The sequence below is a fragment of the Alexandromys fortis genome, unplaced genomic scaffold (genome assembly GCF_014885135.2).
Source record: "Alexandromys fortis isolate MF-2015 unplaced genomic scaffold, M_Fortis_MF-2015_v1.1 scaffold_71, whole genome shotgun sequence".
In the NCBI taxonomy this organism is placed as follows: Eukaryota; Metazoa; Chordata; class Mammalia; order Rodentia; family Cricetidae; genus Alexandromys; species Alexandromys fortis.
In genome coordinates this window covers 3,413,029-3,428,422 of record NW_026067954.1, presented here as the reverse complement: position 1 = coordinate 3,428,422, position 15,394 = coordinate 3,413,029, and the positions used below count along the sequence as shown (strand labels likewise).

At 49.8% G+C, this 15,394-nt stretch overlaps 1 protein-coding gene across 3 annotated transcripts in view; it reads left to right on the top strand.

The window, feature by feature from the left end:
* The first annotated feature begins 6,331 nt into the window (after positions 1-6,331).
* Ctif (cap binding complex dependent translation initiation factor) overlaps positions 6,332-15,394 on the top strand; it is a 241,271-nt gene continuing 232,208 nt past the window's right edge. Inside the window, exon 1 of one of the 3 annotated variants that reach the window (XM_050151596.1) lies at positions 6,332-6,515. The gene's annotated coding sequence lies outside the window, so the exon portion shown is untranslated. The remainder of the gene's footprint in view (positions 6,516-15,394) is intronic. The other 2 variants (XM_050151593.1, XM_050151595.1) reach the window with 2 other exon arrangements.

The window sequence follows — 15,394 nt, the reverse complement described above, 5'->3', positions numbered from 1 at the left end:
CCTCTCTGTTATACTATATACTTGTTTTTAATTTGATTTTTTCCCCCATTGCTGGAGCTAGAATCCAGGTTTTTGGTGCATGTTGGGCAAGTGCTAATTTACTGAGTTATACCCCCAACCCTGAATTTGAATCTTGTGTTGCCATTTCTGTTTAAAATATATCTGTCTTCTGAACTGTGAGCTTCCTTGAGCCTAGATTAATGCAAATTTTAGTGTGTAACTGTCATCCTTGATGTCTTAGAATAAACATCTACTAGATGCTAAAAAATGTCATTTAAATAATCCTTCAGGTGTGGTCTACAAAGACTGTATTAATATAGAAACCCCTTTTTAATTTCATTAGGTGACTAAAGAAGGATTCAAACTGCATACAGTGCCATTTCCACTATGTAATACACACAATAAACTACTTTTTGTTTTCAAAAAAAAAAAAGGAAGAAAAAGAGAGACCTGCAGGATTGCACCTGCTTGAAATCTCACCAGGAAGACATTGGCAGGAAGATGAGGCATTGCAGACCATCCTTGCTGCAGAGCCAGTTGGACTCTATATTCACACATGCACATACGCACACACGAACACACACAAAAGCAGACCGCTTGGGGAAGAAGTGGACCCGTGGAAGTGTCAGGAGGACACAGGTGGTATTTAACAGTGACTATAAGCAAAGAATGTGATACACATGTATGAAAAAAACATCACGACAAAGCCCATTATTTTGCATGTGTATGTGCATGTGCATTTGCGCGCATGTAAGACACATGTGTAGGTTCCCTCAGAGACCAGAAGAGAGAGTTAGAGCCCCTGGAGATGGAGTTACAGGCAGTTTTGAGCCCCTCATCATGGGTACTGGGGAGGGGGTCTGAACCTGGATCCTCTGGAAGAGCAGCCAGTACCCTTAACTGCTGAGCCATACCTCCAACCCCTTTATAGGTGAATTTTTTTAAAAAAAAAAAACAACTAGTTTTGAAAGTTATTTTAAAACATTTATTTCATCTTTAAAATGCCATTATGATGCATATATTAAATAGAGGATGGTAGGCAGGCAGAGGCAGATAATTCTAATGGAACCCAGCCTTTCCTTTGGCTGATAAGGCGATGGCGCAGGTGACCCAGGATAACTGCTCCTGACATGGAATCATCTGAAGCATCCAGTAATGCCTCACACCTCTGAGGCCTCAGAAGGGAAAAAAGAAACCTTACTCCAAGTACACCGGTAAGGATGGATGATACACCCATAGCTTCCTGTAGCTGGGTGAGTGTTTGGTGGACATTGAGAGGGCAACCTGACGTTTGGAGATGTGGGATGAGTCCAAGCTCCCTAGCCCTGCAATCCACAGTTCCTGCAGACCGCCAGCTCCCTACCCGCTATGGAACTCAGAGTATTTCCTTCACACATCCAGCTTCACTTTCTTTTCATAGTTTAATTGATAACTTAGCTATTGTTCTTTGAAAATTATTTAGAGGTGTGGAAGGTTCAAGGCCAAATTATTTTGCAGACAGTTCAGAATAAGACTTTAGCAGACAGGATTTACAAATCATTTGAAGGGAGGGGTATCTGGGATTTGAAGAGAGAAGGCATTTTGGGGAGAAGAGATAGTCAGCTAGGGGGGTTAACTCCTTTCTGTACTCTAAGGTCTTTAAACTAAAGATCCAAAACCTGGCACAAAGCAAAGAAGATGGCAATAAGAAGCCAGACACCAGAGAGCCATGAGGGGCACAGCAAGGTGTCCAGTGATTGAGAACTTTCTAAGCAGCTGCCTTCCATCCTCTCTCCCTCCTCTTCTCCCTTGTTTTTCCCTCTTTAGGCATTTCTTTGGCTTCCTTATCTTGGGTCTGCCCACTTTGGCCACAGGCTTTGACTTAAGGAGCTATTAACAGTGGGTAGAAGTTTTTCAGTCTCTTCCTACAGATTCTTGCAAGAAGAAATTAAAATTGGATTGACTCAATTCGATGGAGCCTAGTCAACCTAGCCAATGGAGCCTTGGATCAGGTATACAGCTCTGGTTTCATTAGCCTTGGCTACCCCTTCCAGGGAGACGATGATTCCCTTTCTTTTGAGTGTGGCAGAGAAGTGTGGTCAGTTTTGTCCCAAGCCCTCATCAAGGTCAAGAATGGATGTTCACATCACTGACCTGAGATCTAAGGGTCCTGAGAAATGCCTGCTGATACACTGGCCTCTCAAAGTCCTTGAATCTTCAAGGCAAGGGCTGCCTGCTTTATGGGCCTGTTTGGGCTCCAGGGCTTTCTCTAAAGAGAATGATGAGCTCTTCCTGCAGGTTGGAAATTTTCCAGGTTGAAAATTCAGCCTCTTGGCCATTTAATTCCACAGCTCCTTTGGCCAAAAAGATTACAAACTTCTTAAAAGGAGACAATCTCAGAGATCAGACCCGGTGATCTCGTCTTACAGATGTAAGAACTGAGGCCCAGAGAAAGAGGCAATGTCTCACAGAGACAGGGTCAGGTGGTACCCCAAACCCCACAAGTACCTTGTCATAACTTCTGCATAGCATGTTTTCAATGAACATTCTTTGGTTTGCCTCTTACTTCACTTTGGCTTCTCTCAGGTTCACAGTTCTTTGCCCATATCCCTTTCTTCTTCACTGATGGCCGCCTCTGGGATCGATTCGCATCCTTCCTTCCAGGCAATGGTCTTCACGGTAGTGTAATGGAAGATGAGACGAGGCAGGAGTGAAATTCAACCTAGGTCTATCAAGCCAGTATCTCTGTAGGCCAACACCACCATACTACAGGACAGACACCAGAAGAGCATCTACCTACCTTCTGTCGGGTGAGCAGCCACCACGGTAGACAATGAAGCCATTTCAGTTCCTGTCAAATGTCATGACTTTTGCAGAGTCCGAGGCCAGTATCACATCCCCATCGATTTGGGCTTCTGATGACTTCCTCCCAGTGGGAAAATTTATGTAGTTGTGGATCCATTTTCCTCCCCAAAGCCTTTTCTGATCATTGCACCTCCTGGATCCTTAGTTCACCAAAAGTCACCTTACACAGTAGGGAACTTCATTCCTTTTCTACTGTCTCCTGGATATCAACATGAACTCCCAGCTCCTGAAGGCAGCCAGCTTCTCTCCACCAGTCTTTCTGGCTTTCCCAGTAACCCTTCAGACAGTGTGTGTGAGGAGGCTGAAGATCCGCGGTAATGTGCTTGCTTAGCGTGTATGAAGTCCTGGGTTTCTGCACTGCAAAAGAAGTGGATACACAAATACATAAATGTGAAGCCTGCTGGGAAAAAAGCCGAGCTTTTCACTCGGAAATGCTGTGGGGAAAGCTGAGAGAAGGATTGGGGGACAGAGATGTGTATTTCTTTTACCAGTATCTTGGACAAGCATAGGTTAGAAGCTTTTTTGACTTCTTGAACAAGAAAGATGCTAGGTTTTCATTTATAGAATATGCTGAGACAACAGACAAAACAAAACAAATGAAAAAACCCCTCCCTCCTGCAGTTACCCAACACCAGTGTCTTTTCCCTAGGAGTCTACATTCAGCCACTTTTCTGACTTCAGCTTGCAGGTGGATGCTAGATCAACCACAAGGCTGGGAAGGAAGGTGCTGCTGCAAGCCAAGCAAGCCCAGGCCTTCTATCAGCAGGGTACAAAAGGCCTCCATCCTAAATCATCAAGGCCTGTCACCAGAGGCTACTGAAGAGAATCCTCAGCAGGAAAACACAAATATGGATGTGGGAGGAGAGAGTGACTAGAAGGTCCCAGGAAGGGCAGAGACAGTCTAGTAGCCTGGGAAAGAACAGGGATCTAGGATCTCAGAATATGGGAACCAAGAAGTAGTTTGATGGACACCTATGCAGAGTCTCATGGCATTACCCACTCTCCAAGGGGAGCCATTCTTGGGCAAGGAGACTCGGTGTGATATCTTCAGGAACAGAGAGAACATAGACCTCAGCCAGCTGATGGGGAAAGAGCAAAAATGGGCCAAGGTTCCTTGAAGACAAAAGAACTTATTTCCCATATTAGGATGAAGGACTCAGGATTCCTTCCCACTACGTCAGCTCTGCTGACCTATAATTACAGAAAAAAAAAACACAGTCATTTCCACAGACCAGAAAGATCTTGATACAGGAAAGGAACTCAACCACACTGCCCACAGTCCACAGGACAGACCCACATAAAAACCGGATCACCATGGATTCTCATAAGGCTAAGGCGGTTGAATGAGTTCCTCAAGGTCACCCTACTCGGAGGTTAAGTTAGCTGCCCATGGTCACAGCCATGAGGGATCAAGCCAATATTCAAACTCAGGGATCAGGCTGACTAAAAGAGTCCCCTCTGTTGTGCTTAGCCATGGCCCAAACCCTAGTCCCCCCCCCACAAGAGCTCTGTGAGGATGGTTTATAATCTACAGGATCGTTCAGCCTCTCCTCACCTCTGAAAGGTGAGGAGACTTAGAGCCAGGGTGAAGACAAGACCAGACAACTCATTCTCAGTTGCTTCGCAGGTGGCGTGCCTGTCACTGGATGTGCAAAACCCAGCCCTGAGAGCAAGATGAGGAAATGGGAATTTGCTGGAAGCCTAGAATCTGGTACTTTTAGTTAATAGTTTGTCAACCCAGGAAACCACCCAGATGTTAGAGCATAAAAACAACTTACTGCCGAGACAATGAGGTGTACTGCTAAGGGCAGACCCCCTTGTGTTCCTTTGGTAATGGAGAGAGCATGTTGCCGGGGGGAAGACCTGTGCCTGGCACCCAGACAGTTGGCATACAGCATACATTCTGCCTTGTACCAGTTGTTGTTTGTAGATGATGGGCAAGGTCTCTGAGCCTGCAATGCAGCTTGTTCTCTCTCTCTCTCTCTCTCTCTCTCTCTCTCTCTCTCTCTCTCTCTGTATGTATGTATGTATGTATGAGAGGGGAAGAGAGAGAGAGACAAACTGAGCAGCACTTTGGTTTTGGTTCAAGAATCAAAGGGGCTCTCCACAGGTTGTGAACTGTTTCTGTTTTGCTTTCGGCTCATGGCCTGATTTGTTTAGTGTTCAAAGCTTACTGCAAAATAAACTCCAGGTCCTCTCCAAGCAAGCAGCCCCGGGTTCCTTCTGCCCTCTAGGCTCACCCTCTAGCCATCCCTCCCTTTCCACAATGCCCTTCCCTCCAACAACCTGCCCCCTGTTCAGCCAAATAGCTGGGGGTTGCAGAATTAGCTCTCTTCTCCTGAACCTAGAACCTACCATAGCCATAACAGATACCTGCCCCTTGTTAAAAATCTTATTAACTCTTCATGCAAATACCATCCCTCGGGAAGCCTTTCCACACGTATTCCGGTTGGCTGCTCCTCCAGAGGTAACATGGTGCTTTGTGTTTGTCCCTGTACTAAGTGTTCACTTATCCCCTATTCTTCCACAGACTGTGGCCCTCCCACAAGTTTGAGCTCCTGGAGGGCCAGACTGAGGGGCTTCCTGGTCCCTGCATGCCCGTATCATTGGATGTTTTACAAATTAATCGCTCAAAATATTTCTGTAGCAGGTCCGTTCCAACACCTCCAAAATGCACCCGGCTCCACCGCTTGGTGGGACATAAAGCGTCTTATATTCCTCTTGGAGGCCTCTGCGCTAACCTCAGTTTTAATCAGAACAGTGGCGATCTGGTCAAGGGATGACCGCATTATCCACAGCATCGAATTCTTCCAGCTACGCGATGTCCCAGCTTTTTAACATGGCCAACGGAAAATTAATTGGTCGCCAAGTGCATATCTAATTACAGCATCCCGCCCCTGCCACAGCGATGCATAAACGTTAATTATAACATAGGAATCTCAATAACCTACGGTGGCACTTAATGCCGCGTTAATAACGCCACTTGTCTCCCCCACAACATCTCTCTCAGTGCATACACTACATTTTCTCTTATCTGCCATTAGGACAGACTTTACACTTTAAGCGCGGAAGTCCTCATTCTTACAGCCTGCCTGATTTTAAGATAAGTGTTTCTCTGCAAGCCGGACAGTGCCTTCACCCTCAGTTCTGTCCCCCACCATAGACTGCCCCACTAGCGCAAGAGGTCGTTGGAGGGCTATGTCAGTGTAAAAACACTGGTCTGTCCAGGCATTTCAGGCGGCATCCCAGGCGTTCCCTCGGTTCCCAGCTCTCCAGGGCCCGCCATCCCAGGAAAGAAAGGCGAACTACATTACCCAGCAGGCTTGCCGCCTCCCTCTTTCCTTTCAAGTCTTTGCACGTGGCCGGAGGGGGAGGCGGGGCCTGGACGTCACTCTCCTACATTCTCTTTCCCTGTGTCAGTACAAGGATCATTTTTTTTCCTTCCTCTACTCCCTCCCTCTGCCTGCCCCTCCCTCCCTGTCTCCCCTCCCTCCCTCCCTCCCTTCCCGACTGGGTCGGTCCGCTGGGGTGCCGAATCCCCTCACGGCTGGGACGCGCCGAACTCCCAGCAGGAGTCTGCTCTGTGGAGCCTGGTCCCTCCCTTCCCCTTCCCTGCCCCCTTCCCCCACCCCCGACGCGGGCTCAGCGCGGCGGCCGGAGGAACCCCCGAGGTGAGCATCCCTTGTCCGCCCTCCTCTTTTAGTCACCTCGGCTTGCGGGTGGATTCGGGGACCCGGGAGGAGGGCTACATGACGTGCTCTTGATTATAGATAAATCCGGGAAAACTGCTCCGAACAATTCTCCCCCTTCCCCCTTCCAGTGCGTTAGCTAGCCCGGTGTCCGCACCCTTCCACCGTCCCCTCTTCTGGGTCTAGGGGGCATCGCACTCTCGGATCTCGTCCCTTCCCAGGGTTTGTCCTGTGGTGGGCCTCGCTCCCCGCGCAGTAGGGACCGTGACACCGGACCTCCGAAACCCAGAAGGGTTCCTGGGGCTGGGGACGCGCGCCTGGAGCCCCACTCGCGTTGGAGCTGCGCGGTGTAGCCGATGTCAAGTGTGCGGGGTTCCGACCCGCCGGGAGGAAGCCCGCGAGAGAGATTCCTCTCCCTTTTGTTTTGGAGCCTCGTTTGCTGCAGCGAGCAGTTGCTCCAGCGCCAGGCAAACTTGCAGCTGTTCCGACCGTGCTCTGCGCCGAGGTCGGAGCGCGACTGGGGAGGCGGCGGCGGGCGCGGCTGCAGCATTCGGAGCTGCGGGAGGGAACCCGTGTGCGTGTGTGTGTGTGTGTGTGTGTGTCCACGCTGCCCTTCCCCGCTGGGCTGACGGATTGTGTCTGTGGTCGCGGCTGTCCCCGCCGGGCTCGGCGATATCTGGATGGCTCTCGTCTAGACAGGCAGCAGACCCCTCCTTTCGTCTCCGGTGAGCCCACGGGCCTCGGAGGGCGCGGCGGCTGGGAGCAGGGGAGGCAGCCTTGGTAGATCCATTGCAGTGGCAGCTTTGGCCATTCTCGCCGCTGTGGCGATTCTGTTGATTTTAAGAATTAGCATTCCTGTGGCCTCGGAGCAATGGGGTCGGGGGACAGAAACGCCCTGCAGATCTGGGGTTAAGTTGACAGGCTCCAAAAAGCCGATTCTTGCTGGCGAGTAACCCGAGGGCTGTGGAGTGGGCTGATGAGGGGGGCCTAGCAGGTGACGGTCACAGGCACAGGTTTTAGAGGAAGATGGGGGGGGCGGTGGCTTGGCTGAGACCAATATCTAGGGGACCCAGAGGACTGCGCGCCGGTTCCTGGATGGCATCGGAGGAGGCGTCCCTAGGACCGGGAGTCGGAACTGGTTATTTATTGGCATTAAAAGACAATTCAGGATTCAAGCCCTTCACTCGGCCTCCTTGGCTCTGGTTTTGCAGAGTTCTCAGGGTAGGGGCCAGGGGGCGTGTGAGCTGAGAAGGGGGCGCGGCATGTAGAGGGGAGGGATCGGTGTCTGTGCCCTGCGTCTCAGCACCAAGAGGGAGGCGTCGCCTCCCCCTCCTGTTTGTGTGTGTACACACAGCTTGGTCTTGAAGGGGGCGGCATAGTGGAGAACAGCGTGGGGTGGATGCTTCAAGGGATTGGCCCAGCCATCCCCAAATGGTGTGAGTTGGACTCTCTGTCTTGTATGTGTCCACGCTTGCGTTACTAAGGAATTCTTCCGCTAGCGCCGGGGAAGACCTTAAGGTGGCTTGGGCTCTCCGGATGCGCGCGGGAGTCCCCAGCCCTTTGTGGCCCTCCCTCTACGTTTTCCTCTTTCCCCTAGTCCAGTGACTGGCAGGGAGGATCCACCCAAACTCTGGCTTCCCTCCCACCCCAAACCCCGGAGCTGGGACTCAGGATCCTTGACCCTAGTACGGAGGCTACCCATGGTACTCGCGCCTGCCCATTCATTCCCTCGGCTGTCTTCCCCTATCCTGGAGAGAGAATCCACTCGTTCAGCCACCCCTCTTAGCTCCCAGTTCTTTAGTTAAGGACCAAAGTAGCCACAGCCTAGGCCCTGTCTGCCTCTGCCTGCAGGCCTGTGGGGTTACTCGCCACTGTCTGCCCCGCCTGCCCGGCTGTCATTTTTGAAGCTCTGAGATTATCCTCCTCTGGCTAGGGGCCCCTGCACCGCCTGGACACCTCGGAAACTGCAGGCGCCGGTGTTGGGAGCCTCCCCAGGTCGAAAGTGACACAGCTTAAGCACCGCCTCTGCTCTGAGGAAGGCGAGGCAGAGCACTGGGTGGAGCGATGGGCTGTCCTGCCGGGTTCCTCTTGCTCAGCGTTGGACCAGGGCCCAAACCTCTGGAATCTCTACTCCCAGCAGCCCTGGGCCGTGCAAGGAAATCGCCAGGATTTTCAAACTACCCAAGTATACAGGAACAGATTGCCCTCAACGGAGACTAGATAGTGTCAGGACGCTCTGCGTCGGCCAGAGGAAAGTCCTCTGAGTGTGTGAAATCGGACTCCACTGACACAGCAGTAGGCTCAGCTGTGTGTCCTGTGCCTGTCCTGGGGAGGACGCTCTGCTCAGAGGCAATAATTTGTCAGGAGTTCTGGGTATAGTGCCATTGAGACTTGAGAAGAGTAGATTTCTAGAATAAGAACATGTGTGTATGAATTTACAAAACAGCTCTCCCCTACATGTCATTATGTATTACTAAGAGGACCCTGTGAGGTAGGGCAGGACCAATCCCACTGTACAAAGGAGGACACCAAGGCTCAGGAAGTGATGTCACTTGCCTACCACCTCTCAGTAGGTAAAAGGCAGCTTTCCTCCTCTTGTGATTTCTCTTCATAACCCATAGCTGTTTAGTGTTGTTTAAGAAAGGGGCTTTCCTGCTGGGCAGTGGTGGCACACACCATTAATCCCAGTTCTCGGGGAGGCAGAGGCAGGTGGATCTCTGTGAGTTCGGGGCCAGCCTGGTCTACAAGAGCTAGTTCCAGGATAGGCTCCAAAGCTACAGTGAAACCCTGTCTCGAAAAACAAAACAAAATAAAATAAAATAAAAGGGTCTCCCCAGTGTTGCCTGGCCTACCACCACCTCCCAAATTCTGGGATAACAGGTGTGTACCTAGTACCCACAGCTTTTCATTTTAATAGTGAGCATTTTTTTTTGAGGGTGGGTTCTTGGCACCTCAGGAAATGGCCTGAAAAGGGGGTAAATATACTGGTACTTATTCTTTGTCAAAACACTTTGTTGTTGTTGTTGTTTCGAGACAGGGTCTCACTGTATTGCCTTGGCCGGCCTCCCTATGTAGACCAGGCTGGTCCTGTCTCCAGAGTGCTAAGATTAAAGGTGTATTCCACCCGTGCTTGCATTTAATCAAAATAAATGACAATGAATAATGAAAACGGCTATTATAAACCACAGGCCTTTATCATTCATCTAATAATTTGATGTTGATGAGTACATGCCAGCCGTGACATACCTATTATATGTCAGCATATAGTAAGCACATAGTGTGAACATGCCCTTGTGCATACAGGTGTGTTCATCCAGACCTTGGTGAATCCAAGATGTGTTGATTTGCATAGGTTTTTGTTGTTGTTGTTGGTTGTTTTGAGACAGGCTGGCCTAGGTTAGTACAGCCCAGGGTGGTCGATCTCAAACTCACAGCAACATTCCTGCGTCAGGCTCCAAGTGCTGCTGAGATTTACTCTTTGCCACTTTCAGTCCATCAAGTTAGTTATACAACTCCTCTGCCTTCCTGTCTTCCTCTCTAGGGATGGTCAAATCTAGGAAAGAGCAAAGCAATCCCTATCCGTCTGTGCAAGGGCCTCAATGTTCATGCAAAAATGAAGGGTCTCAGACATGACCTTGGAGGGAATTTCAGGTTGACAACCTGGTCAACAAATTCTCTGAACCACCTCTCTGCTCAGAAATATGTCCTGGGCACCTCCAAGCTTGTGTCTCTTGAAGAACATGCAAGAAAAATTAATACCTGGTCCCTACTATGTGTGGAGCAGTGTGATTCTCAACCTGTGGGTCACGGCCCCTTCTGAGGGTTTGAATAATGTTTTCACAGGGGTCGCCTAAGATCATCAGAAAACACAGATATTTATACTATGACTAATTACAGTAGCAAAGTTACAGTTGTGAAGTAACAGTGAAAGTAATTTTAAGGTTGGGGTGGGGTCACCTCAACATGAGGAACTGTATTAAAGGGTCGCAGCAGCGTTAGGAAGGTTGAAAACCACTGCTCTAGAGTCTAAAACTGTGTTCCAGCTGTTGTGGTCGATATGGGTGTTTTAGTTTCTCAAGTGCTTGTGATGGACCCACGTAGGCTACACAGTCCGTGTTGTTTTGGGCACACAGAGACACTACAGCAGGACTAGTTAAGTTACACCACAAAAACAGAGCCCTACGGAGGTACCCAATCATCAGTATTTTATAGTGCTTACCTTGGGACCGCGTTGGTTTCACGTGTGTTGGTGGCCAGGTCCACACTGGTGCTCAGTGTCTTAGAGCAAAGGGAGTGTGAAGGGATGGTGGGAAAGGTCCTCATGTCTCTGTTACCTGAACCGCAGGCTGTTTGGAATCTTCCAGGTGGGTCTAGAGCAGTGGTTCTCAACCTGTGACCTTTTATAAGGTTGGCCGGAAACTTTTGGAAAACACGGTTATCTACATTGCAGTTCATACAGTAGCAAGAGTCCACTTACGAAGTAGCAACAAAATGATTTTAAGGTTGGGGTCACCACTACATGCAGAACTGTATTAAAGGGTTGCAGCTTCAGGAAGGCTGAGAACCGCTGCTCTAGAGCTATGTCTGGCCAAAGATAGGCAGCCGATAGAGACTTACCCTGACGCCAACCAGCAGGTTACACTGAACCCAAGGCACTGTGAATATGTTATTTCTGCCCTACCCCCCAGCTCTGATGTGCTGTGACTCAGAGAGAAGCTGTGGTTTTCAACAAGGTCTCACCAGGCCCTGCAGGGCTTATAGGGTCTGTGCAGGCGTTAGTATGAGGTCTGTGATGTTAGTATGTTGGTATGAAGCCTGCGATGTTAGTATGCTAGTATGTGATGTTAGACTGAGACTCTACAGGGCTTACAAGGTCTATGTAGATGTTAGTATGAGGTCTGTGATGTTAGTATGTTAGTATGTCGTCTGTGATGTTAATATGAGGTGTGTGATATTGGTATGTTAGTCTGTCTATGATATTGGTGTGTGATGTTAGTGTGAGGTCTATGATATTAGTATGTTAATATGAGGTCTGTGATGTTAGTATGTTATATGAGGTGTGATATTGGTATGTTAGTATGAGGTCTGTCTGTGATATTGGTGTGTTAGTATGTAATGTTAGTATGAGGTCTGTGATGTTAATATGTTAGTCTGTGATTTTTAGCATGAGGTCCTGCAGGGCTTAAAAGATCTGTGTACATGTTAGTATGAGGCTGATTTTTATCTAGTCCCAACTTAACTTATGTGGTCTCTGTCATCCTCCGGTTTCATTGCTCCTACCCCGACTCTAAGGTAGTGGAAATGCTGATCATAATGGTGGAAGCTGGAGGTGGGTGGTTGGGATGCGGAATCTTGTTTCTCGAGAGACGGGAAGACATACAAACAGACAGGCAAATTATAGTCTCTGAGAAGTCTCCCACAGTGGTGTTTCTGTAGAACTTACCTGATCACGTGTTAGCTGCAGTCTGTAGCCTGAGACGAGCTGTGGTTCAGAACAGGGTGAGAGCCGACCCACCCTGGAGCCAGGCAAACTGGATGGAGAAGCAAACTGCCCGGTCTCCATGCAGAGACCTCAGGGCCTCAAAAGTAAATGGCTTGCTCAGGGTCACAAGGAGCTCTTGGCAGAGTGGGACAGGAAACCTTGGTCTTTCATGCCTTATACAATTTCTTTCTCATGATCCTCCTGCCTCCACCTCTTCAGCATATTCTACTGGTTTAGGTATATGCCACCACAACTGACCCAATTTCTTTTTACACCAGATACTTGCCAAAATGAAAACAAAAACAAAAAAAGTGGCTCCTTATTTTTCAGTCTGCACACTTTGTCTCCTCTCTTTCCTTTGACTCCGCTTGGCTGGAGCCTGCTCTCTTTCAGGGCTGGCCTTTGTTGCCTTGGATTTTGTCTTAGCATCCAAGAATAACTGAAGGTTTTTGAGGGCTGGGGGCCTTGTGGTGTTCTTATTTGCTGTGCTGCTTTCTGGCCCTATGGCATGAGCCTAGACGCTGGATGCTACTATGGCCTTGCATTTCCCAAGCTCTTTAACTCAGTTAAGCAAGGACAAAGGGGCAGTGGGGCAGAAGAGGATGGGGGTGGGGCTTTACCTGGCTTTATGTGTATTACATCAGTCACCCATGTAGACTTTTCATTTCGGCCTGTAAGGTTGGCTTCATCTCCCCAGCCCGTTTATAGGTGAGAGACCAAGTCTCCCTTTTTAGTGACATGCCCAATTCCCAAATAAGGCACGTGGACCCCGTATCTCCAGGCTCCACCCCCTCAGTGCACAGTGCTAAGGATGCTTTACCATGTGACATCGTCATTGTTTTGTGAATGGAGACCTGGAACCCTTTAGAGATTTATGCTTTGTATTGGTCATGACCAGCCAGGGAGCTGAACCCCCCAGCTCACTAACTCCAGAGAAGGATTGTGACGTAGATAAAAGATGGGAAGCAGTTTCCATAGCAATGATATGTAGAGTAGGACCAGTTTGGGATGGCTTAATGAATGATGTGTATTTGGGAGTAGGTCTAGGTATTGGGTGTGAAAGGCTTCTGGTTGGATAATGACCCAGAAGTGGATACAAGGGAACTGTGTGCATGGGGTGGGATAGACCAAAGAGGTTTGGTTGACCACCCTGCAGTTGGCACAGCCTTCTTCATTGCCACTGGGCTTTGTTTCCAGGCCTGGCCCTGTGTTAGACGTGGGCTCCAGAGGAGGACAGGCAGAGGGCCCTGCCTGACTTAAATGTAGCAGGAGAGAAACAAATTGTCACTTTTCACTACAGTTTTTCAAGTGCATGATGACATAAGCACCTGCCATCCGGGAGGACTTCCTGAAGGAGGCAGCTCAAACACTGACTATTAAGGAAAGAAAGGAACTAGCCAGTGGAGACCAGAAAAAGGCCTTCTGTGGGAATGAACTGCAGGCACAAAGGGGCGGAGGCTGGAGCAACTGACTCCAGGAAGGACTGTGAACTCAAGGACTCAGTTGAGGTGGGGACCAGCTGTGTGGCAGGTGCTCCTCCAGGGTGGGAAAGGGGGCTTTCACAGGGTGGCCTTTGGGTTGCCGGAGCCACAGTGTTTGTGTCATAGGGAGATCTGCAACCAGGCTGGGCACTGAGGATGAGTCAAGGGCCACCTGGAGGGTCCTGCCTACTGTCTTGCTCCTCTTGGCTTGCTCCACCTGCTTTTTTATAGTACCCAGGACCACAAGTCCAGGGATGGTTCTACCCAAAAAATAGCTGGGCCCTCCCACATCAGTTGTCAGTCAAGCTAATGAACCACAGCTGGTCTGGTGTGGACTTCTCCATTGAGGTTCCCTTTCCCCAGATGATTCCAGCTTCTGTCAAGTTGACATAAAACCAGACAGTCTACATGTTAAGCAGATTTGGGGAGCATGGCCTGTGGTTATTGTTTGCATTTAAGGGGAACACTACACACACACACACACACACACACACACACACACACACACACACCCTGGCTTCTGGCCACCCTAACTGACTGTGAATGGCAGCCCATGTATGTGTTGGAATAGGTCTGCTGAGGTAGAGTGAGGGAATAGAGACCAGTGACAAGTTCAGTGTCATCGGCTTTGGATCAGAATCCCAGCTGGTGCAATACTGGATGAAGAAGGGGAAACAGGAGCCACTGTGCTGAGAGCGAGGAGTTATCTCTGAGGATATGGGGGACCTGGACCCTGGCAGGGCTGCTGTAGACAATAGAGCAGACCTCTTCCTCCCATTGCCAGAGAATCCTTTGTCACACAGGGCTGCTGGCTCCTTAGGGAAGCCAGGCAGGGATGCTGTGTCATGCTGGAGGCCCAGCTGGCAGAATCCAGAATCCGGCTGCAGCTTCAGCTGGATGCCTTAGAGTGAGTGAGGCGAGAGGCCCTTCTGTCTTCTAACATCCACAGAGAGCGGAGCCCTGTCCCAGACCCTTGAGCAGGGCAACTGCTTTCAGGAGCAGGTGGTGCGCTTGATCTTGAGGTAAGATGGGGACACACAGAAGCCGCTGAAGAGCCGTACAAGCCAGGAGAGTAGAATGTAAGCTAAGTAACAGAGCACAGCGGAGATCCCCGTTTCCTTCATCCGTCCCTGTACTGCTGTTGGGGCCAACCCAGCCTTCTCTTGTTTGGACCTTCAAGACCCAAAACTACACGCAGGAGGTGTTGGTCTCCCATGAGTCTTTGCAGGGTCGTGGCCTGTGTCTGGGATCGGAGGTCAGCCAGAGAAGGCATCTCTGCACAGGTGCTAAGGGGGCACCCAGTACTGACTTAGGCACTTTCTGTACCACAGTGGAATGCCCCTGGAAGCCTTCCAGCTACGGAGTGCCTGGAGATGCTGCAGAAGATGCAGTGGCAGCCTTTCTAAGAACAGCCTGGCTCACGGAATAACAGGGAAGCCCTGCCCCAGATGAGAAGTGGGGGTGTGCTTTGGCGGGACTGTGGTTGAAGGATAGCTACCTGGGTTCAGAACCCCAGGGCCCGAACCTTTATAATGCATCCTCCAGGACTGGAAACAGAGAACCCTGCCTCTAGTAGGCACAGAGAAATTTGCCTGCCTGGAGAAAGCATAGGCTAGATACCCCCCCCCCCATGGGTGGTACTGGGCTATTCAGGTTTGAAGTTGGAAGAAAAATACTTCCGGGCAGTTGGAAGCCTCGGACCTGTTACGGCTTTGGATGTCCCTCTGTTATTTTATCCTGAGGGCTCCAGAGAAGAAATTAGCTCACAGTCTTGGGGCAAGATCCTCCACACTGTTGGTCGAGGCTCTAAGGGCCTAGAGAAGTACTGGGGTTCTTCTCCCATTGTTAATTGAAATCTCTTCTCAGAGTCCAAACCTGGCTTCCTGCCCAGGGCAGTG